Here is a 26,322-nt window from a genome sequence, read left to right as displayed (position 1 = left end):
ACCATGTATAAATAAAAATAAAGGTCCATAGATAACTAAGAAAAATATTTTTTAAAAATTGCTATAGTTACAATCATTCTAAACACTTCATATCTGTGAAATTACATTATTTAATTGAAAAAAAAAAAAGCATAAACTCCCATGCACTGGAAATGTCAAAATGTCATATTAAGGCCAGGTGTGGGGAAAAAAAATAAATCAACAGATTCTCCCCTGAAATCATGTCAGCTGCTCTAGAATTCAGCCTAGGCTACAAGTTATAAAATGAACAAGAACCTCTGAAAATGGCTGTTTGGCATGAGTCAAGGGATCCCAATGGTGGCAATGGCTGCTATAAACTCCCAACAAAATCAGCAAGTTCCATCTCAAAAGTCTTCTGAGGCAGAAGATAACATTACACACAAGAGTGAATCAATTTTCACTGATGGTGCTATATATACACTAGAAAGTCCAGTTCAATTGTTCATGAACTTTCAAATAATAATCCTTCATTGTCCACTGAATTGCCTGCCTTCAGAACTGAAGAATATCAGCTATGGGTATTTGTGTGAGCTGTAAACATCAGAGAACTTTCTCTAAATAACTGTTCCTTGTGCTTTCTTCTGTAGACGTTGGTTTCAAGCACACAACCTTTCTTAGAGAGGTAAGAGGGCTTGCTCATGCCACAATGCTTCCTTCACAATCAAACAATAGTGGAAATTAAGTCTTCAAAAATACAGCATTTGGGGCTGGGGTTGTAGCGCAGCAGTAGCTTGCCTTGCTTATTTGAGGCACTGGGTTCGATCCTTAGCACCACATAAAAATAAATAAAGGCATTGTGTCCATGTACAACTAAAAATTATTTTTAAATACTACATTTATTCTTTCTCTATGGTACTTAACATATTCATTTTAACTTTAAAATAAATTCAATGTATCTATTCAAAGATCTAAGATGAACAGAGTAATATTCAAAGAGAAGTTATCTGCTTTTATAAGAAAACATTCCAATTTTATACAAAGCACATTGAAAAATGAAATTAATATTTTTCTTAGAAAAACAACTACTATTTAAGAAAAGGAAGAAATGACGAACCATCTCAATTGCAGTGATGTGAACTTTGTACTTCTTTAAAAATAGCGATATTAATAAAGTCAAAACCCTCACAAACAAAAATCTACCACTACCACCAGTGACAACAGATAATGAATTTATTAATTTAGCCCTGGATACTCCAATGACAAAGATATGATAAAAGGGTGGCTGACTGAAATTGAGCCAATAATCAAATTCAAATGGACTTTAAAACAATGGAAGCTTAAGAATTTCTAATGTGCTTAATCACAGTTCTTTCAACTGGAAAAGAAAAGGCTGGAGATTCTGCTGACATCTGAGATGATAAGAGAAAAATTTTCATTACTTCTATATATCAAAGATCAGACATTACTGAAATGGAACTAATAATGAACAACTTAAGCTTGTGTTTTGAACAATGTTCAATAAATGCTACTGCAGAGATCCCTTAAGCATGTAATCGTTCTTGTCATTATTACCATGAAATTTTACAACTGCATATTTTAATTCCTGTGATAGTTATATCTGAAGTTTAGAAAAAAAAATAAATTTGTTTTAGTGACCTTGTTCAAAGATGATGAGACCAGAACGTGAAAACAAAAGGGTAAAGTTCAAGAATCTCTGGAATGACTACATATTCATATTTCATGGACCAGCCATGAAAACTCACTGATTTTTATGTATCTTTAGTTCCAGTGTATTTGATTCTACTTTTATTAACTTAGTAAACTGGGTGCCCATATGTTGGTAAATAATAACTTGAGAGAATCTTTGCCTCATTGACATCCTAGAAGTTCTAGAAAGCAGCTTCCTTCCTCTCTTCCTTTATCAGCAGCTTAAGCTTACCCAGCACTAACTCTGACCACAATTCCAAGGCTCCACATCAGATTTTTACCCATGCATTGGTCTTTCAGTTAATAATATTGGGAAACAGGACAAGATTTCTCATATCAGTATGAAAACAGAAGTCAATAACTCAACAAAGGTCACTGTTAAATTATCATTAGCACATTTGGTTGACCAACAGAATTTTAAAATGTCTGAAATTGAGATCAAGTTGATTTTGTTAAATTTCGTAGATTAAAAATGGCAAACAAGAAATATAACAAGGGTACAAAATCCTGCTCAGGATGTTAGAGTAAGTACTCTGTTCAATATAAATAAAAACTTCATTTGCAAACATGAGTCATGCCTTATTCAATTCTAACAAACCCAAAGCAAAAAGCCATTTTTCAGACAACCAGGGAAACATGAACACATTCTAATATTTTAGTTTATTTCTCCTGTGTTTAGGAAAACACTCAGGACACTTCGTGGTTTAGAGAACAGCAGTATCTATCACCTGATTCTGAGTGGAGCTCATCTGGGAGAGTCTTCTGCTCTTTGTGGTACCTGATGGTGCTGGAGCATCTAAGATGGTTTCACTCACACATCTGAGTCCTGGGCCAGGACAGTTAGAACAGCTGGGGTCTGTTCAGCATTCACTCTCTTTACAAGGCACCTTGGGTTTTCCCACAGCATGGTGGTTAAGAATAAACCAACTTCTTATGGGATGTTTAAGTTCCAAGAGAGGAAGCAGAAACTACAAGTCATCTTAAAATCTAGGCCAGGAATCTGCAGTGTCACTTTTGACTTTTTTGTCAACTGGTCAAAATAAGCTACAAAGTCTGTTCTGAATAAAGGAGAGGGAAAACAGACTCTTCATGGAACGAGCGCAATACCCACACAAAGGAGGAACAGAATTAATGGTGGTCATTTTTTGGAGCCCATTTGCTACAAACCAGGTATTACATGACATTAAAGTATTACTGTTAATATTACTATGTATGATAATGGTGTTTCAGTTATGTCACAAAAGTCCTAATTGATTGGTGAAACACACTGAAATATTTATGGGTAACATAATTTGTCATATGTGATTTTCCTCGGAAAACAAAAAGCAACCCATGGGAAAAAAAGGGGGGAGGGCGGGGTTGATTGGGAATAGATAAAATAAATTTGACCTTAAATTGACGATTATTCAAGTTGGAGCAAGAAACGTATGGTTCATTCTCTCTAAGTCTATGTATAGTTCACATTTTCATAATAAAAAAAGAAAATCTCAGGCTTATGTAAAAATGAAAGCTTGCATCATAAATGAAGCTTAAATTTATATTTCTAAAACATGTTATTTTAAATGTTTCTCTTTCCTTCCTTGGAAAGCACTTCGATCAGAACAATCAGATTCAGCCACCTCAGGTTGCCCAAACCAACCCTAAATAAGTTGGTTGGCTTTCTGAGATGTTTCCATGACCAATCAGAAAACTAAATTCACTTCAATTCCATTCCTCAAAGTTTATCAAAGCCTGCAAAGTACTTTCACAGCACTCTCATCCATTTCCATAGCCTCCCAGGTTGGTTCTTATTGCTCCTTCCCCCATTTAGCTTTCAGGGGCCATTGAACAAGAAAGGGGAAGTGATATGAACAGGCCACACAGCAGATCCATGATACAGCCAGATATTCTGACTCTAAATCCTATGTTTTCTTTTAGACTGCATTCACCCTGAATATCTACTGAACAATAAATCCTCTCCCTTTATTTTTACATGTCTTTCTTACAGAGGGCTTGAAGATTTTACAAGACGAATTATTGCAGGGTTGTTTTTTCCTTTTTTCTTTATCTTCTTTTAATTAAAAAGCATGTCAGGGCTATTATAATCCTTAATATTTTTAGTATTTTACACTGTCAGAAGAGGGGTTATATTATTTACTCTTTTGTCTGAATAGAGAATCTGCTACAGTGAAGCTGAGTGATTAGACCAAGGTTAATCAGTAGGAGTCTACAATAAAAAGAACATAGGAAACCGTCCCTCTTCAGGAATGTGTGTGGGCAGGACTTGGCAGTGTAGTGGTTCTGCTGGTTAGACAGTCAGATTTCTGCTGAAAACAAAGGAAGAAGCTACCAAGAATTCATGTCTTTTTCCAGTCCCAAATCCTCAGTGTTAAAAGAATTTCAGGTCCAGAGCTGGTCTAATTTTGCTCTACGGATAGTTAAGGGTCATAATACTTTTTACACTTAATAATCACCATTCAGCTTGAGGGCTCAGGGCTAGAGCTCTGCCTTGTCACATCACCAACAAAAATAGCCTGCTCTTGTCAATGATAATAGTTCACTAAAGTGAACAATAATTTATTTTTTTCAAATCCAGAGGGTTGATTAAATAAAGAGGCCTCAGAATTAAGACTATATATTTCAACCACTAACCTCTGCATGAATTACTGTGAAAGAATCACTACCAGGCAGTTAGGACATCTCCAGAGACAATGAACATATTGAGTTTCAGTGTCTACTGACACTGAAAAGATGTTTGAAAAATGGTAACTGTCAATAAGTATACATGCAAAATTACCTTCCTATTGGTTGTATTTTCCAAATTTATGCCATCTCTGGATTCAAAGAGCTATTGTGGTTATTAAGCTATCCACCCGTACCTTGAAAAGTACTCTGGGGCTTGCTCCTTGTCAGGGCACCTTGGGTTTTCCTAACTACCTGAAGTTAACTGCACTGTATGAAATGTGAGCAAATGTATTATCTCGAGGGGAAACTTTCAGGAGGAAGTATGGACTCTGTCTCACTATTTCTTCTCCAGCCTGGCAACTGGCACTACTACTCCAGATGGTAGCTACTCTATTCACCTAAAGGGAAAACAAGGAGCTGGAGATAGCTCAGTGGCACAGCCCTTAAGTAGCACAAACAAGGCATGGGGTTTGAGATCTAGCACTGAAAAGAAAAAAAAAGGAGACTAATGATTAACCCATCAATATATATTCAAGGTGAGCAAGAAATAAGCTTTATTGTTTTAAGACACTGAGGATTTTGGAGTTACTGGTGACTGTAGCCTATCTTAACTGATATACAGTCTAAGGAAGCCAAACAAACATGCCAACAAGAATCAAACAATAAAGCTGGGCACAGTGGTATATGCCTGTAATCCCAGTGACTCAGAGGCTGAGGTAGGAAGACCACAAGTTTGAGGCCAGCCTCAGCAACTTGGTAAGGCCCTAAGCAACTCAGTGAGGCCCTCGCTCAAAAATAAAAAGGGTTGAGGATGTAACTCAGTGGTAGAGTGCCCCTGGGTTCAATCCCTAGTACATAAAAAAATCAAACAGTAAGCCACATGTTACAGCTGAATCATGCTCAGGTTCAGTAGGAGCATAGAAAAGGTCTTGCCATTATCCTTCAAGTCTTCTGGGAATCTTGGGTAAAATCTCACTAAGGTGACAACCTTTGAATTAGAATTTGAGGGGGTGAGTAGAAACTGCCAAGTAAGTAAGTTGGGAAAAGGGTGTTTTAGACAAAGGGATACTTTATGCCAAGCCAGAGGAAGAGGAAAATGTGTCTGAAGAGCTACAAGGTATATAAAATCTGAATGTGGTGCATTTATTGTGCAGCTAATGCAGATGAAGCTTCAACTGAGTTGCATCAGTTCCTTTCAAAGCCTGTACTAATTATCTATCTACCTAAACAGCCTATAGATTCTATCCTTATTGGGTCATAATTTTCTGCTCGTATTATGTATACTTATATCTTTTTCTTAGAAGGCTCCCTCTAAATTATCAAGTTCCAAAAAAGCTGAATCTGCTTTCAATGAGGTGGAGAGGGATGAAATGATTTTAGGTGTACTGAGAAAATATGTGACTTTCCACATGACACTTTTTTCAACATTTGAAAGAGTCTCTCTTCCCCCAAGCCAATTATCCTCAGCCCCTGCACTCTGGGATTGGGTAACTCTGTACCAGTTCCACTGCTCTCCTTGGAATATGCTTTCATTGTTTATCGTCCTCACCAGAGTGGCACTCGAACCTAAATCTCAATCTCCAGATGCAGTCTGAGTGTATTTATCACCTCATTTATGGAGTTTCTTGTATCTTCTTTGATTTTTCATAAACAATCATTTGCTACTCAAATGATGCCATATTATTTATGAGATTCCCCAGAAAAATATGGATCGGTGCTCACTGTCAGTACCATAATACACCTGTTTGTTTCAGCTTAGGTTTGGTAGAATTTGAGGAACAAGTGTAGTAAAGAAAAAGTGAGTTGATTCATTTTAACAAATGTTTACTAGTACCTAACTCTGTGCCAGGCAACACTCCAGGTGCTAAAATATAGGAAAGAAAAAAAAATTCTGTTTTTCCAGAGTTTCCATCCTACTTTGAAGGGAGAGAGACAATATACAAATCAGTAAATGAAATTGGGTATTAGACAATAGTAAGTGCAATGGAGAAAAACAAAGCAGAGAAGGATAGAAGGAGTTTGGTGGGTGGGGAAAGGGTGAGATTGCAATTTTAAATAATGTGATCAGGAGAGGCCTCACTTGAGAATGCAACACTAGAGCAGACACTTGGAAATGCAGAAGGGAGCCATGGAGATACACAAGGAAAGCACATTCCAGGCAGAGGCACCCGTGTCGTCGGTGCTAGGATCTTGAGATGGAAATGTGCCTAGCATGTTCAAAGAATAGTAAAGAGGGCTGTAAATAGTAAATAGGGCTGGGTGGCAGTAGTTGAGAAAGGACAGTGAGACATGGTCAAAGAGGTAGGGGTGGGAATCCACACAGGGCTACTATGATAGTTTAAGTTTTTCTGAGACAGGCAGTACACCAAGGGAGGACGTTGAGCAGAGGGTTAATATGATCCAACTCATGTCTTACAATGTGGGTCTGCTGGCTGTGTTGAGAACAGACTGTAGGAAAAGCCAGTGGAGACAAAAGGAAATCTATCAGGAGGTTGTGGCAGCAATCCAGGCAATAAAGACAGTTACTTGGAGCTGAATGCTAGAAATGGAGTAATACAAAGTGGCTGAACTCTGGAAACATTTTGAAAGTAAAGCAGATGAGACTTCCTAAAGGGCTGGATAGAGGATGTGGACACTGTATCCACAAGAATCTAGGATGACTCTCAGCATTTTTAACTTAAGCAACTGCAAGGATGGAGTTGCCATCAACCAAATCAGGTTTGAACCTAGTAAGCTTCATGCAAAAAGCAAAAGCAAAGCTGTACTGCTAAGAATGGAAAGTCCCTTTCTAGGGGAAAACTAGATTTAGCTGGTTTGGTCACAAGTGTTTCAGGGAATTAATGGGTCAGACTGCTAATGAGAAGGGAGGCTATGCAATGCCAGTGTTCCCAATGAAAAGACTCTGGCTTTTGCCAAAACCTGCTCAAACCCACAGAGAAACTATAGAAAGCAGAGTGGGAGAGAGAAGGATAAGGACAGAGGAGCTGGGAGCAAACCTAGGATAGAATAAGATGTAATGGGTCAGAAACTGTATCCTTGGAGGTATGAGATAGCTCCTTTCAAAGTTAAATGTGTTACTTTAAAATGCCCTTGCATCCTATATTTTATTCCAAGTACAAAAGTAAATTACTTTATTAAATTTAAAATTTAAAAATTTAAAAAGCAACATGAATGGTTTGTACTCAATGTGGTTTTTCCTCTGAAATTACATTTGTTTTGTTTTAATTGAATTCTTCCAGTGTAGGTCAGAGAGTTTATAGGCTAAATAGCTTGCAGGCTGGTGAGCTCTTAAGAATACCAAAAAAAAAAAAAAAAAAACCTCTCTGGCTGACCCTATTGGATATGATGTTCTTCCTCCTCCTCATTCCAGGCTTAGTCTACATTGATAAGTTCCTTCAAAGACCTCACTATAAAGTCCAGCAGGATTTTTTTTTTAAATATTTGTTAAGTTGTAGATGGACACAAAATATATTTATTTTTATGTGGTGCTGATGATCAAACCCAGTACCTCACACATTAGGAGACAAGCACTTTACCACTAAGCTACAGCCCCAGCCCCATCCAGCAAGATCTTAAACACAAGATGTCCAATTTCACCCATAGCAAGGAAGATAAGAATTAAAACTACTCTGAGTTGCTTTCTTTCACTTACTTGGGTAAAGCTTGAAGCATTTGATAATATGCTGAGTCAACAAGGGATTTGTAGAAACAGGTACTCCTACACACTGCTTGTAGGAATGAAAACTATTTAACAATATCTAACAAAATTGTAAATGTTCCTTGCCTTTGATTCAGTAATTCTGCATTTAAGAATGCAGCCTGCCAATATACGTACGTGTGTGTGTGTGTGTGTGTGTGTTTAAAGTAATATAATCTTATATTACTTCAAACACACACACACATTGCAATAGCAAAGGACTGGAAATTACCTAATTGGCCACCAACAAGAGATAGTCAACTAAATTATGTTATATCTATACAATGCAAAATATGTACTTGTAAAAAGAATGAGGTTAAACCATACTACTATGGTTTAACTGAGACATCTTGATATACACTTTTTAAAGCAAAAACGCAGAAAATAAAACATGTATTTGTGCAAGATATATTACAATACCTTTAGAAAAGTATACAAGAAAACACTAGTAATGGTGTTTTCTCTTGGGAAGGAGGAAAAAGAAAATGGAATCTGGGGAAGCTTTCTCCTGTGGGCCTTTCTAAATTCTAAACAATATAAATGTGCTATGTATTCAAAACAAAAAAAAAATTAAAATTTGAGTAAATACATAAATGGGAAATGTTAACACATTTCCCAAAGTGTGTGAGTTGTCTGTTACAAACAGCAACAAGAAAGTGGGGCAGAGATCCTTACAGAATACTGGGTATTGGGGGTCGAAAACCAAATAGAGCTCCTTTACATTTTAAATTCTAAGAGCTACAGATGAGCTTTTGGTTTAACTCCTGTAATGCTGCAAATGGGCTTTACCTCCAACTAAACATAATAGCTAAAAGGAAATATATTCCATTTGCCTCCAGCTTAAAGCCATGGTTCCAAAATAACTTGGAAACTTCCAATATGAAGGAATGGGACATTATATACATTCCAAACTGTTTCCCAATTAAAACATCCTTTACAAACTTGTTATCCAGTCTCTAAGTATCTATCACACCAAGATCTGGGAGCTAATTTTTACTATAATAGTTTATTACAAAATTATTTTTCTTAGTTGATCCTGGTTCCCAGGTTTTAGATCTGCTTTTTGGGCACAAGACAGTTCAACTCTTTGTATTATATAGTGAGTCAACCCTCTTTTCTACATATGGGTTTGAAGCCCAGTTGATCACCATCATTTCAACCTTTAATAGTCGCTTCTACAGTGTAAGCATCCTAAATTAATTCCATATTTTCCCTAATGACCAGTTCTTCAAACTTTCTAATTTGTCCCTGTCCCTCTCAAAATGTGGAACCAGTGTTTGCTTTTGCTTTTTCATGGTACTGGGGATAAAACCCAGAGGTGCTCTATGACTAAGCTACACCCTGAAACCTGTTTTTTTCTTATTTTGAGATAGCCCAGGCTGACCTTGAACTTTTGATCCTCCTGCCTTAGCCTCCAAATTGCTGGGATTACAGGTTGACGTTACCCAGAAGCTGTGTTTTGTTATTCTACTACTACCATTATTATTACTAGCAGAATAGATCTAGGTGCAAAATCCATTTCCTTCTTCCTTTTGCAGAGAAAGAATTTAGGTGAGACAGCAAGACAAGGGAACACTACTGAATTTGGGCAGGACTGGTATTCTTGCACCTCAAAACCATTTGGGAATACATTTTCACACACACACATTTATAATTCTGATACAGAACTTCTGCACTTTCTTCACCTTAGCCTTTGCTTTCTACCTTCTCATCTCAATAAAGAATGTGAGCACTTCCCTGAATACCCTACCTAAATGTCTAAGTAGGTCCCCCAACTCCATGCTGAACTGTTCTTGATAACAACATCATAATTGTTTCTTTAATAAAAGTTTATTAAAATTTGTCATTAGATCTTTATTCATTTCTTTTCCTGCTCACTGTCTCTCACCTTGGCAAAGCCCTAAGTTTTATAAGGTCAAGGCCTATATCTATTGGATCCTCAGCATCTAGCACATAATGATGAATGGATGAATAAGTGGGATCTGAGAATGGAGTTAAAAAACTCTAACATCAGAGCTGGTCTGTGTCCCAGTCCCCTGCCATTATGAATTGTGTATTCCTAGGCAAATGACTTAATTCCTTATAATCTGTTTCCTCATTGGTGAAATGAGGAGATAATAATACCTATTCTCACAGAACTAATATATTCACTGAATTGATAAAAAGTATTCAAAAGGCTTTATAATGCTATCTAGCACATAGTAAATACTCAATAAACCATAATTTCTGTAGCTACTACAGCTGTTCTAATTTTCACTACCTCTCACTCAGAGGCTGGTGCTGGAGGATGGCAATTAATTGTGTTAGCTGAAAGTATACCAGCGGTTTCATCTGGCCCATTTCCCCACTTCCTTTTAAAAACTGGTAAAAATCCTAACATGAAACTTACCATCTTAGCCATTTTTAAGTATATGGCTTAGTAGTGTTAATAACATTTATACTGTTGGTTAAGAGACCTCTGGAAATTTTTCATCTTGCAAAACTGAAACTATCCACTGAAAAACTACTCCCTCCTCCCTCCCTGCTCCCACCTGTAGCCAGTAGCAGCCACCATTCTACTTTCTAAGAGTCTGGCTACTTAGGACACCTCATACATGTGAAACCATATTCAAGATGTATCCCAACCCAGAAGAGAATGAGATGGAAGCTGTGTTTCATTATCCTGCTATCACCACTAGTACTACCAGAACTCTAACTAGGCACAAAGCACTTGTCTTTTTGGAGTCTGGTTTATTTCACTTAGCATCACCCCTCAAGGCTCATCTGTTCCAGCATGTGTCAGAATTTTATTCCTTTTTTGTGAGGATCCACTCCAAATGCACACACCTTTAATTCCTGATGCACCACGAGGATCTAAACAGTCACTGTAGTCTGGCGTGGTAGTGCCATGACTCGTGACTCTGGCTTTTCCCTCACTAGGATAACAAGGCATGACCCTAGGGACAGATGATACCCAGAGGGGGTAAGCTACACTTACCTGTTCTTTTATAATCCTACCCCTTGCCTCATTCAAATGGCTTCTCCTCAGTAAAAGGGTTCAGCAGTGTTCCTCTCTTTTTCCATGGACCCCAAGGGTATTTCTCTGTATCTGAGTGATTATTTCATGCCAGCCCAGTTCACCTGAAGTGACCTTAAGTGTTTAGCCATGGAACTTGACCCTTTTTAAGGCTGAATAATATACTGTTGCATGTATATGTCACATTTTCTTTATCCATTCATCTGTCAATAGACATTTAGGCTGCAGTAAACCTGGGAGTTCAAATATTTCTTCAAGACCTTGCTGTCAGTTCTTTGGGCTACACATGTCTTTTCTTCCTCAGACTCTCCACAGTCCTTCAATGACGGCAGAGCAACACAGCTGTAGGAATCTTCAGTTTGCCTTTACATTTTCGCTCTGGTCACTAAATTATCTCCCTCTCAAGCTTCTTCTTAGTCCCTTCTGATGCCCTCTGGGTTCCACCAAACAGGTCAAATTTCAAATTTATTTCACTTGTCAAGAAGGGAAGGAAATATTAAACCTTTCCTTGTCTCTCTGTTGGAAAAGCTAAAGGTCCCTCATTCAGAGGAGGGTGTTGCCACAGACCTGAGCAAAGCAGAGCAGCAGGAGCCCAAGGGCCTGGCACCTGGAGCAGAGAATGGCTGTGGCTCTGCCTCAGTTGGCCCAGGGCAGTTAATAAAGTTCACTTTATGGTAATATTTTTAAATGCTGTTACCTGTTTTCTATGGATAGGTGAGATTAAGTACCATTGATCTGGCTGATCAGTCTTATGACTTAAGAGCCAGGCTATTTCTACACAAATCTACTTCTAATCTTATAATGCTACGAATCTACTAATTGGAAAAACTGGACGTGATCAACAAAGTTTCATATTTTCCAAGACCTCTTCAGGATCACATTCAATTTCACATGGCTAGGTGAGGGGGCACGCAGACCAAAGTGTTGACAGTTGAAAGTACTTAGGGAGGTTGTTGGGGGTGTTTGCACTCACGTGTCCCAGGGGAAGTAGGGGAAATGGGCCTCAGCATCTGAATCTCTTCTAGACTATATAGTAATAAAGTCAATCACAATAAGATTGTGATGGTACAAACATAAAATTCCAACTATTCACAACCATCTTCAAATCAGGAATGAAGTACACATACCTCTCTATTCCCATCTCAACTCTCTTCCTACAGAACAGGGTGCACATATATGTTCACATGTACACGAACACACACAAACTTACCAGTGAGACACTCATAAGAGTATTAGGAGTGAGTTAACTTCCACAAATTTCCTTTCTGTGAGATTTCAGGAGCCTAATTCAAAAGTTTCGAAGAATGTCTCTTGATGCCATATTTTGAAAACTAATGTGACCTTCCTGCCATCATAAATTTGGTAGAAGTTGTTTAAAAAAAAAAAAAGGATTGCTTTAATATTATATGTTGGTTTATTGTTGTTTCTATGATAACCTTGGACAATAAAATTTCATTTGACTTTACTTAAAATACTACTTATAGCTCTCATTAAAAAATAGAAAATATCCCCTTAATTGGCCCTCTCCCATCCTCTGGGCTCCTACAGAATCAGCCAGCCAGCAGTTGCAGGCCCACTTATTCAACTTTCTTAGTCAGTCTTGGCACAATGCAGGCTCCTCACATTCTGCTCAAACTACTTGCCCCAAGGTCACCAGTTAAATGGCTCTTTCCAACAACTTCTCCTCAGCAGCTTTGGTCTGAGATTCAAAACCATTCAGGAGGACCCTCAGGATCCAAGGGGAGTGAGGCTTTGTAGACCTATTCTTCTACAACCTCTTTAAAGGAATAAGCTCACTCATGCCCAGGACTTTGCAATCTCCTGTACTCAAGTTAACTTCCAAAACAGCTTTGCCAGTCCTGACCTATCTGCCAAGCTCGAAATCTATCACTTACAACTGCCATTGATCTCTGCAGCCTTTAACAAATTTACACACATAGTTTCTGCCTCTGACCTTGGCACTCACCCCTCCAAAAAACAAAACAAAACAAGTAAATTTTCTAAAAATCCAGCCACCATGTTTTCTAAATACCTTCATCTTACTTCTCACCACCTGTCTTGGTTGGTTTGGGCAGCTGTAACAAAAAATACCATATATTGGGTGGCTTATAAACAACAGAATTTTATTTCTCACAGTTCTGGAAACAAGTCCAAGATCAAGTTGCTGGCAGATGGTGAGGATGTCCTGCTTTCTCATAGTCAGCTGTATTCTCACCCTGTCCTTACAGTGGCTGAAGAGAAGGCGGCCGCTCTGGGGCCTTTTATAGGCATTAATCCAATTCACTAGGACTCTGTCCCCAGAATCTAATCACCTCCCAAAGCTGGCCCTCCCCCACAACCTCACACACACACCTCTTAGTCCTATCACCCAGGATATTTCAAGGTATGAATTTGGGAGGATACAAACATTCAGACTATAGTACCATCCATGCAGATTTCTAGGTAGAGAGCTCCATATCACTTGGGCATCATTTATGCAGTCCTCTCCCTTCTTTCCCTTATCTGCCTACCATCAAACTTATCTATAAACTAAAAATATTCTTTCCAATCTACCTCCTGTCTCTTTTCTTGGAAGATGCAGTCTAACAGTCATGAAAGATCTAAGCTCTAGAGCTAGTATTGGTTTGGATAATGTCCTAATTCTGCTACCAATATGCCTTCTAAGTCACAAACGGAAAAAGCAGCCTCAACCTCAGGAGTATTGCAAGAATTAAGATGGGGCACAAGTGACTCAACACGGTGCCTCAGACACAGCAAGTGTATCATAAATAACAGCCATGGCATATGCTTGTCCCCTTCCCCAAAATTCAGTCCTTTATCTATTGGCTTGGGAATCTATAACAACTGTCTAAGCCCCCAGCTCCTCACTTCTTTCTCCACTTCACTCCACTTCTCATCTTGCCACCATAGTTAACATCTTAAAAAAAAAAAACACAATATATTCATGCCACCTCTTGGCTTAAAGAAATTTCTGCTGGCTTCTTACCACTAATCAGAATATTCTGTATCTACATTGTCCAAAACTGCAGCTACCAGTCATAATTGTGGTTTGTACAAACTGAGATATGATATAAGGGAAAAATACACACTGGATCTGAAGACTTAATATGAAAAGGAATGTAAGCTATCTCAATAGTTTCTTTACAGAATACAGTTCATTATTTAAAGCAGAGGCAGAACAAATGCTCATCTAGTGCCTTTTAAACCGCTCTTATGTTACCTTTTTGAATCAATATGCTTATATATCTCTGTATTTCATTATTTTTCCTAGCTCCTTTTATTCACATTTCCATTTTTTATCTTTTATCATTTAAAATGTTAATAGTCTCAGAGGCATTTTTGGAAGATTTTTTTTAAAGTGTGGTAAAATACACAGAACAAAATTTACCACCATGATCATTTTTATAATTTTTAGTACATCATGATTACACAATAATTGTGCTCATTGTGACATATTCATACATGCACACAACTTGCCTCATTTCATACCCTAGTACCTCCTCTTCTCCCCAGTCCCCTTCCTCTGCTGGTCTTCCTGTTATTTATTTATTTAGCAGGAGCACTCTATATAAATCATTTTAATCACTTTTAAGTGAACAGTTCAGTGGCATTTAGGTACATTTACATTATTGGGCAACTATCACCATCATCCATCTCAAGAACTCTTTTCATATTGCAAAACATCATGGTTTTGATTTGTATTTCCGTAATAATAGTAAGACTGAGCTTTTTGTTTTTTTCAAATGTGCTTATCAGCTACTTGTATATCTTCTTTACCCCTTATTACTCCATACTAGATAAATAGTTTGTAAATATTTTCTTTCGTTCTATAGGCTGTCTTTTCACTCTGTTGAATATATCCTTTGATGCACATAAGTTTAAAATTTTGATGTTGTCCAATTTATCTTTTTAAAAAATATTTATTTTTTAGTTGTAGTTTAGGACACAATAACTTTATTTATTTATTTTAATGTGGTGCTAAGGATCGAACCCAGGGCCTTGCACATGCTAGGCGAGCACTCTACCGTGGAGCCACAACCCCAGCCCCAATTTATCTATTTTTTTTTTTCTTTTGCCTGTGCTTTTGGTGTCACACTTAAGAAGTCATTACCTAATTCAACGTCATGCAGATTTTCCCATGTGATTTCTTCTAAGCATTTTATAGTCTTTGCTCTTTTGTTTAGGTCTTTGATCCATGCTGAGTTCATTTTTGTATATGGTATAAGGTAAAAGTCCAACCTTATTCTTTTATATGGATATCTAATTTTTCCAGAACCATTTATTGAAAAGACTGTCCCTTTTCCATTGAAAAGACTCAGCACATTTGTTAAAAATCATTTGACCCATATGCCTGAGGACTCTCTATTTTATTCCTTTCGTATGGACATCTTCTTTAATAATTTTTACTATTAAATACATATTGAAATAATATTTGGGGCATACTAGGTTACATACATTCTTGAAATTAACTTTGCCTATTTATTTTTACTTTTTCAGTGTGGTTATTAGACACATTTAAAATCATACAAATGGCTCCCATTGAATTTCTATTGGGCATCATTGCAGTGTGGAAAGCAACAGCTGATCCCTTCCTCTTGTGTTTATTATTATAGTATTCAGGGGAGCAGAAGACCAGGGCGGCTGAAAATTGAGGCTTGTGTTGGGCAAGCCAGGTTTCAAGACCTGCTCTGTCCAACACAGCAGCCACTAGCCTCAGGTACTCAGGTGCCTAATGGGTACTTGAAATGTGGCTAGTGTGAATTGAGAGGTACCATAAGTATAAAATATAGACCAGATTCCAAAGACAGTACCAAAGATTAAAATATCTCATTGATAACTTTTATATCAATTACATGTTAGATTATTAATATTTTGACAGATTAGTTAAATAAATATATTTTATTAACATTAATTTGACTTATTTTAGGCTTTATTTTTTAGAGTGCTAGTTTTAGGCTCATAACATAATTAGCAGAAGCTATGGAGATACCCCATATAGTCTCTGCCCAGACATATGCACAGCCTCCACCATCATCAACATCTTCCACCAGAATGATACTTTTATTATAACTGATGAACCTACTTTAACACATTATCACCCAGGGTCCATGGTTTACCTTAGAGTTCACTTTTGGTATTGTACACTCTATAGGTTTGGACAAACTGGCACATATCCACCATTATAGTATCATACAGAGTGGTTTTACTGCCCTAAACATCTTTTGTGCTCTGTCTTCCTCCTTTCCTCCCTAATCTGATCTTTTCACCGTGCCCACAGTTTTGCCTTTTCTAAAATGTCATGGGAATCATGTAGTATTGTAGGGTTTTTTGGATTGGCTTCATTTAACATCCCTCCTTGTCTTTTCATGGCTTGACAGCTCATTTTGTAGCTTGTTTATTTTTACTTTTTAAAATGTGGCTACTCAGACATTTTAAATAACATGCAGCTCACATTATATTTCTATTGGATTCTTCTTGGCTTGTTATGGACATTTTTTGCACAGTCTGGCATCTGCCTGCTTCTCTGGCCACACCTTATTCGTTGCACCCTGAACATGCCAGTCTCCTTGCCATCACCTACACTAGAGTCTTTTTTAACCTAAAGATTAATTCATTCTCATGCCCAATTCAAACATGAATTAATCCCTAGCACAGAATCCAACATACAGTGGGTACTTGCAGAAACTGAGTCAATAATGAATAAAGCAGAAAAAAATTGTATTAACCTCTGATAACAATAACATATCCACTTACAGTTATAAAGAAAAGACAAATACAACAGACCAGACTGCAAAAGTCTATCAACAAACAGCTAGAATTATTCACAAACTACAATTTGTTATTTTAGTCAAATCATCACCTTAATCAAAAATATTTATAAAATGTGCCATAATGAAGAAATGGTAAAAGCAGCTCCCAATGGTCAGTGGATTGGGACTGACTTGGAAATGTGGGGACTAGCTATGGAAACCAGATGGTTAAAACAACCACATTCCATATCCATTAAATGTTGACAGCCCAGACCCCACCAGAATAGAGGCACTGAAATAGCCTTTGATGTAGTTTCCAAGGAAAGCCACCAAGATGATTAAAGGGTTGAAAAATGATATTTATGGGGAATGGCCACAGGAACAGAGACAATTTTGCCTAGACAAGAGAAAAAGGCTGAAGGGTGACTTAATAACCATTTTCAATCATTGTTATTACACAGATGACAGTAACCATATGGTCTCCATTTCCACCAATGAAAGAATATTGAAAATGTTCTTAAGCTGCAGCGTAAAAAAAGTTGTCTAGTTTTAACAAAGAACTCAACAGTTAATAGTGTACAGCATAGCAGACCCAGGAAGTATGTGGTTATAGCCATTTCTGAACTCCTTTATTATGCTGGAAAGCAGCAAAGGGTAGGGTGTGTTCATGTCCTAAACAATCCTTTGTTGAGGGCAAATTCTCAACTGGCTGGTCCTCAAATGAGTCACATAAAACACAACCATAAGAATGAAAAAGAAATAAAGATGTGAAAACTGAAACATAGCACCCTCTGGTGTACATAATTGTCTTTCAATCAACGAAGATAACATATATGTATTTTCAAAATACAAGGTTGAAACCATGATAAAATAGAAACATATACAAGGCTGACCTTAGTATTCATTGAATCACTACATCCACCTTTATCAAGCATCTACTATGTAACTTCCTCCTTTGGTACCAGCAAGCATCAGGAAGGCAACCTCAACTTTCATAGCTAGTAAACATGGATACCTCCCAACCATCTTTTGAATGCTGTTTGCAGGCTTTGCTACATCAGTTGGCAAATGAACATTTTATGCTGAGACATGATGATGCTATCTACCAGCTGATTTAAATTTTGCCCACCATCAAAAGTTTATTACATACAGAAGTTAGGGAACCTCTGAACAAAGGTGCTCCCTTTGACATGTTCCCTGGTCAGTTGTGGTAAATACAGCCCTTCCTAACTACTCTGTCTCCTGAGTGCTACTTGTCACATCCTCCTATGCTACATACTCCAAAGCTTTTCCCATATCCTCTTATTTTTAAGTACAAAAGACATTCTACAAGCTCAAAAAGCCTGAGAATCAAGAATCCTTTGCAGTGCTCTTCATATCTTTAGACATCTTGGTGCCGGACAGGAACTTCATTTACGTGACACACACAAACACTTGCTTCATGTGACTCACCATGCAAACCATCTGGTGTGTCCTAGATGAATATAAAACAGGTCCTATGACTGCAATTCACAGTCCACAGATAGATGCTGGTATCAGAAGCTCAAGGTTCCAAGTGAAAGGAAAAGGCAATAGAAACATTGGAGAATTACTGGGTGTCCTTCAGGGCAGCTTGTGATAACAGGTCTTACACTAAAAGTAAATCTTAAAGGATGAGAAGTTTCACAGGCAGAGACAGGAGTATGTATCATTCTAGGGGTAAAGGCCCCAAGGCCTTTAAAAAAAAAAAAGAAGCACAGCCCCCAAATTATGTCACCTTAGAAGAATGGAGTGATATGGAACACTTTCCTCCTTAAGGAGACATGGGAAATGTACCCGATCTCTGCTTGTAACACAAAACACACACCTAAATGACAAGGAACAAACAATGACAATGAACAGGCAAAACAGAAGACACAACATAATCGAGGCACCTTAGATGGAGGTGGCACAGACAGAAGTGGGGAAGCAATGGGCAGCAAGGAGCTGGCTGGGGAGATTAGCAGGAACTCCTGATACTCTTCTCAGTGCCTCCTTCCCCAGCAGTGGCTTCAGGCCCATTTCCTTTGTCACACTGCTGATGCTGTAAGAGCTATATCTTTTTTTTATCCCCTTATGCAGATATGTATCTTTTTTATTTATTTTTATTTATTAATTCTAATCAGCTATACATGACAGTAGAAAGATCTTTGATTCATTATACACAGTGGAGTAGAACTTTTTACTTCTCTCTATATATCCAAAAGACTTAAAAACAACATATTACAGTGACACAAGCCATTTCAATGTTCATAGCAGCACAATTCACAATTGCCAAACTGAGGAAGCATCCTAGATGTCCTTAATAGGTGAATGGATAAAGAAACTGTGGTACATATACACAATGAAATATTACTCAGCATTAAAAGAGAATAAAATTGTGCAGGTAAATGGATGGAGTTGGAGAATATCAAGCAAAATAAACCAATCCCCCCCACCCCCGGCAGGAAAAAAAAAAAAACAACAGGAGCCAAATGTTTTTCTCTGATAAGTGGATGCTAATCCATAATGGGGGAAGGTGTGAGTAAAGGAACTTTGAATGGGGCAAAGGGGAGGGGGAGGAGGGGGGGAAAGGGGTAGGAAAGATGGTGAAATGAGAAGAGCTATACCTTTTTATTATACTTCTATCACCTAGCACATATTGTGTCTCAAGCAAAATTTGATGACTAAAGTAAGTCATTAGCTGATGTGCATGATTAGGATTTGAAAAAGCAGAACCCTGGACTTACAATCCCAAATGCCTTCCCTCTATCCATTTACATGGTTTTGCTCTTCCTTAGAAATCCTCTAACCTCATTTGGTCCATGCTTTCTTTTAGCTCTATTTTATACTCAATTCCCAATCTTCAAGTGGTAAAAATGGACAAACATAAATCAACCCCTACACTCCAAGTGAAGAAAAGGAACAAATATTACTGTCCTCAGTTAAGAGTGACCTATGTCATGGCTAGGCGCGGTGACGCACACCCTTAATCCGAGCTGCTCAGGAGGTGGAGGCAGGAAGATAGGGAGTTCAAAGCCAGCCTCAGCAATTTAGCAAGGCGCTAAGCAACTCAGTAAGACACTGTCTCTAATAAAATACAAAATAGGGTTAGGGATGTGGCTCAGTGGTCAAGTGCCCCTGAGTTCAATCCCTGATACCCCAAAAGAACAAAAATTTTAAAAAAAGAAAAGTGACCTATGAAACTGAAAAACCACCAAGCCTAAGCGGTAACAGGGAACTGGCTTCTCAAGCACTGAAAAGAATGTGAGATTACTGCCTCGAGAGGGAAAAAGAGAAACCCAATCTGATTACAGTGTAAAAATAGGTCACTGCTTGAATACAGCCTTTTGGGCAGCAAGCCCCTTCTGCTTCTGACGCCAGTGTCACAAGAAAGTGGCAGCACAATCTTAGAACAAGGGCTTCATGGCCAGCTGGCTGCCTTGGCCTGGCCTTCCAGCTGGCATTCTAGAAGCAGCACACCACTGAGGAGTTCAGTGAGGCTCTGTCACCTCTGATGTGAAATACCAGGTTTTCTGTTTTGTTTTGAACAAACTGGGAGACAGTTCAAGGCTGTCCTATAAGTCTCTCTCACTTGCATTCAGCTATAGTTTATTGAGTAGGAGAAAAGTGAATAGAGTTTAACTAGCTCATTTACGCCCATGCAGACCCAGCAGGCAGCCTCTGTTCCATGAGAAAGTTACAATTTTGAATTACTATAATGGTCTACTTGCAGCAAATGTAACGTGTGTGTATAAGTGTACGTATAGGCACAGGCATACCCAGTTGAGGCTATAAAAATTTAGGATCTGTGGCCAAAACCTGCTGTGTATTGCTAAAAAAAAAAAAAAAATGAGAATTGCCGATTGTGAGTAGTGGTAGAATAATATAGGTAAAAAGAAAGGCATTTGAGTGTATTATATTTTATTAACAAACAAGTCTACTTCATAACAGCAGTGATCAACATTTATCATGCATAAAATATCAGTGTTTTCTTCTGGCAGAGTAATTCTAAGAAAGAAGTTCCAGAATGATATACTGATGTGTTTCCCTACAAAACAGCCCTGACTTATAACTTCTATGAAATAAACTAAGACCTCCAAGGTAAGGGCTCAAGACCAGACCACTCAGATACACCAATGGCGAAGTACACACAGTGGATACACATTAAATATATCAACTACAGGAGTTCACCTCGAGTTTCTTGCTTACCAGCAAAAATGGGGGTCAATAATTACAGGCATTCCCATAAACACCCAATTTGTGGTATAGGGACCGAACTTCAGTTTAGGTCCCTTGATACTAAAGTATTTCAATACAGTTTGCATATATGTAGAACTCAGATATAGGGCCTGAAAAATCCAGTTGAATCTTAACGTAGCCATCTAAATAAAATTAATTAGAATTTATATCTCAACTATTTCTAATAGAGTCTGAGTAACTCATATAAGACTAAACAGAAGGAATCAGAATGATAAAGGATTCAGAGAAAGGGAAGAAGGAGGAAACTTCTATCTAAACAATGGCTTCTTGTGTCAAAAATTTCTACCAAAAAGATTTAATAAGTACAAACTTAGGTAAAACTATTGAACTTGTAGGATTTTTGTCACATATGTTTCAGAATGAACAACTTCTGGTAGAAATTTACATGACGCTTTTACATCTTTGTCCTTTAGATGACAAAACCTATAACTTCAGTGTTGATCTAAATTCTGTATTTCATTAGTCAAAACAGCAAGATAAATTTGAAAAAAAAATTACTGCATATATAGGTAAGACATTAATTTGCAGAAGTATGTTCACATATACAAATAATGCCTTATGAAAACAAAGTCCCTCCAATACCCAGTCCCCCTTTCTTCACAGTAGGGTCTTGGGCCTACTGTCTAGAAGCACTAATATACAAAAATTAGAAATATACATACCAAGTGCCATTTGTATTCTAAGACACAAGTAAGAAATCCAATTCAAAATGGCTTGGGTAATAGAGTTCACTGGCACATGCAAAAGGAAAGTTCAGATGTTAAGTGGCTTCAGTTTAATTCAGGGAATCTATGACAAAAACAAGTGTCTGTTTTCTTTGTACTATTTTAGCCACATCCAGGGTAGTTTCCCTAGTTATAGCATTCCCAGGCTTCATGTCCCTACAACATCTAGAACAGAAATAGGGCTAGCTTTGGGGAGGCCTGTCAGAAGATAGGGAAGCCTTTTTCCCAAAGTCCTCAGCAAACATTTTGATGGTCTGAAGTGTGTCACATACCTACCCCTGAACTAACCCCCTTGGCACTGACCACCAAAATTCATCAATGTGGCAACACATATGGGGCTTCCTGATTAAATAATCAAGACCCACCTGTGAAGTTCGGGTAGGACCAATCACATCCCTATCAGAAAACAAAAATAAACATTGTCTATTTGCTATGGAAGGGATTGGGGAGGTGGTAGATAGGGAGTCAGGGGAGATAATTAGAATGTCCTTCATCCTCTCCTGGCACTGAAATTGACCCCGAGTTCCAGTATCAAGGGAAAAATATATTTTGAGTGATACTATTTTTATAATTAATGAAAAAGAACATGTATGCTTAGAAAGAGGCAAATTATGGAGGGAAATTCACAGGGAAACGTTTCTTGGAACTGTGAGGGGAAAAGGAAAAGTGAGGCCTACAGGCTTAGTTTGGAAAGGTACAATGAAACACATCTGTCAGCCATTCTTATGTGGACCCCCCTTGGAAGGCAGAGGATCTGACAGAAAGTCATGAGAGTTTATTTGGCACAGGACTAAGATGGTATGGTCCAGAAGTCTTCCCTTCAAATGATCCAACTTACTGCAAAGAGTAGAAACTGAAGTAGCTTTTGTTCAAATTTCTGAAAATGGGCTCAATCACTTTAAAAACCTTTGACCCCTGGAATGTTTCAAATTTTCAGACTATCCTTTGAGTGTGTATTTGTGTGTGCATATGTGTATCTGTCACTTTAAATTAAAAAAAAAAATTGGGTACTACTAGATACTGAGCTTTGTGCTAAGAAATATCAAAGAAATAGAAAAGAATTTAAAGGTATAGAGTATCTATCTGTTCTCAAGCAGTACAAACCATCATCAATAACTGAATAAAATGACCATATGTAAGACACTGCAATTACTTTATTTTTATTTTTTGTAAATATTTTTAGTTATACATGGACACAATACTTTTGTTTATTTAGTTTATTTACTTTTGTTTATTTATTTTTTATGTGGTGCTGGGGAACAAACCCAGTGCCTCATGCATGCTAGGCAAGCACTCTACCACTGAGCCACAATCTCAGCTCTGCAATTACTTTACATGTATTTTCTCATTTAATTTGATCGTCAGAACACCATGAGCTAAGTACCAACTTGATTTTCTGCATTGAGAAACCAAGGCTTAAATATCTCAGTAGCTAGACTCAGGACCACAAGCTATAGGCTTGTCGATCTGGGTCTAGCTCAGACTCAAAACCAGGTAGGTAGTCCTGATTCTTAACCCACAGCACTTCTGGCTGACAAGAAAACAGACACAACCCATAAGAGTGAACAGCACAAGAGAGTATATCTGAGTGAAGAGCTAAGTTTTGAGATGCAGAACAAAGTACCTTAGGGATTCTGAGGCGAAGTCAAGGGCAGCACCCAGTGTTAAGAGGTGCCACACATGCTGCTTTTAGCTACGTGAACCCAGTCAACGCTGACACACAAACTGTCTCTGGCCTCTGACCCATGACCTAATCATGGGTCTTATGTATTATTTATGTATTATGTCTTCATTCTTTAGCCTCTGACAGAAATACATTTCTGTATGCTTTATGGCCTTTCCAAGATCTCTTTATGGATAGAATCAGCTTCTTTCTCTGATGTGCACAGACTTCTTCTCTGTTTTAGAGACAGGCCAGGCCTGAAGGGAGTGTGAAATTCTCTGAACAAATAATAGATGATATTTGAAGATTTATATGATTGTTTTAACTCTTACCCTAAGCATATGTGAAAATGGTCATGGGGATCAATTGTAACTAGCCTCCTTGCGCTGTGGGAAACAGTAAATATATTATAAATGTCTGAACATAATGTAATGCCACTTCCTCTGTGCTGGTCTCCATGTACCAGAAATCTGTGGGAGTGAATAAATATAGTGTCCCTCTCATGCCTCAGCAGTTTCTTTACAAAGTAGCTGGTCAGAGTAGACCTCCCAACTTTCAGTATATGTGTCTAGGGTCCCAGTATTCAGGAAAGGGAGAAATACCTCCTCTACAAAACAGCCAGGAGTCGTAAGCATATGGGATTTCCTTCTGTTTCCATGGGGTTAGGGAAAAGCATCAACATTTTCTAGAACTTCTCTAGTGAATAGGATGTGCTATAGGTCCTGCTCCAGTGGGGCTTCTAGTTGTTTTCATGAGGTTTACTGATGAGGTAGGGCACCTGAAATTAAGAATGCCACCATCCAGGAAATGGAAAACAATTCTATTTTCTCCAGGAGCTAACTTCCTATTATCAGGGTTGCAAATTGCTTCTCAGTCCTTTGGCTAAGATCAAGTATAGTATCTGTTCTTTTCAGTTTAATATCAGGGTCACATCTTGAACCCTGGCTTCATTTTCCAGCTTCATGTACCAGGTTCCATGCTAACATCTCTTCATAGACTCAAACAATCTCAGCAAATGAACATTATCCCTCTCTTATCTATATAGTACCTGAAGCTCAAGAAAGTTGTCTATTGGGAGAGGAAGATGCAGGGTAGTCAATTGCCTGAAATATTCAAACCTATTGCCATAGAGCTAGAAAATTATAATTGGGCACCAGATTGAATATCCTGACACCAAGTCCTTTGCTTACTCCACTATGTGCTTCTGACTCTTCTAGAGCCAAGGTTTGGCTTATGGAATATTCATAGATGATAATAATATATGGGATTTTGATGGTCATCTTCATTACAATTAAACTTGTACTCTGCTCTCTTAGGAGAAAAAACAAGTTACTTTAAAGGGGGCTATCAGAGGGCAAAGGATGGCAAGAACTACAATGAACCATCATGGCAGGTTGAGAATGCTAGGGAGAGGATCAGCTCTGACTGGAGTGAGGGATGGAGGAAGACTTAAGGGGAAGTCACAGAGGGAAGAGCTTCTGAGTTCAGCAAAAGTTCCACAGCACAGACACAGAGGCAGGCACACACAGAAGAGTGATTACATAAGAAACCCTTAGATAGAGCTTCTCCGCCTTGTTAACAGAGAGCTCTATGTTCTGGGTGCTGTCCTGTGCATTGTAGGATATTTAGCAATATCCCTGACCTTTACCCACTAGACATCAGTAGCATACACCCACCACCACTGCCCACAGGTTGTGACAAACCAGAAAAGTTTTGAGACTTTGCCAAACATCTGCTGGGGGGGCATACCTATCCCTGGTTGAGAACCACCACATTAGATAAAGATGTGTCAGAAACGGGGATGACTGACTGGGGGAGGAGCAAAGTAAGAAGTGGAAACCATGAAAGAAGGAAGAAGAGGAGGAGCAGGCTCTGAGAGACCTGCTTATCAACTTCCTCAGGTGTGAACTCTGACTACATTAAGCAAGACAGATGGAACCCAAAGAGAACACATGATGGGGGTTCTCTGAAGAATTCCCAGCTGTAGAATGTCTATAGGAGGAGAGAACAAATTCTACACCTAGGCAACTTGGAAAGGCCAAATCCTTACTCTCTTTTCCTTTTGGTAAGTTGAAGCAAGGGAGGAAGATGCAGGGTAGTCAATTGCCTGGAATATTAAAACCTATCTGGGAGACTTGAGGGGATGTGGATTAGGAGAAATTCTAATCTGTGATATGTCTCTGACAACAATGCCATCCTTATCTTCTCAGGTTATCTCCCATCCCCCTCACCTCTCTACCTTGAGCTGTGTATTCCTGAGAGGCAGGAAGAAAGGAGAGAAGGGGAAAGTGAAGATGAGAGAATTTTGAGGTTCAAGAGAGCTACTGAAAGAGTTCATAAATAGGACCATATTTCTCAGTAAAAAAGAAAACATGGTAGAGCTAGGGCAGGGGAGTTACAGAAAGGAAAGCAGCAGAGAAATAAATATTTTCCAAAATGTTAACTGAGTGCCAATCCTGGGCATGGTACACTGCATGAGTTACCACGTTCATGTTCACAACATCATGTAACACCTGGGCATGGAGTGGACATTACAATCATTTTTATAGAGGAGAAAAGTGAGGTAAAAGGAGGCAAATTCACGGACTAAAGGGCCTCCCAGTATGATCAGAGCCCCAGGTTTAGTTTGTGGATTCCTCTGTGCTGTGTCTCCTCGGAGCTCCCACAACCCACAGCCTCTTGCTGCTATGGGAGATGTTACCACTTTCCCTCTGGTCTATTTGCTCCAGTGGACTGTCAGGCTCTGTGTTTTGAGTTCCCTGTCTCTGGCATTCCCTTATGTGCCAGGCACAGGCCCTAAAGATACTAAGGAAGCAAGAGTTAACACTGAGGTGAACAAAGGACCAAGGAGGCCCAGCTGTGTGAATTCACAGCAGAAC

The 26,322-nt window shown here is 38.4% G+C and overlaps 1 protein-coding gene and 1 pseudogene across 4 annotated transcripts in view; one reads left to right on the top strand and one right to left on the bottom strand.

Moving 5' to 3' along the window:
* Nucleotides 1-26,322, bottom strand: part of Zhx3 (zinc fingers and homeoboxes 3) — a 131,688-nt gene that overhangs the window by 26,736 nt on the left and 78,630 nt on the right. The window lies entirely within an intron of this gene.
* Nucleotides 24,306-24,434, top strand: LOC125619227 (annotated as a pseudogene).

This window comes from Marmota marmota, unplaced genomic scaffold, assembly GCF_001458135.2.
Source record: "Marmota marmota marmota unplaced genomic scaffold, marMar, whole genome shotgun sequence".
NCBI lineage: Eukaryota > Metazoa > Chordata > Mammalia > Rodentia > Sciuridae > Marmota > Marmota marmota.
This window is presented reverse-complemented; position numbering and strand designations above follow the sequence as displayed.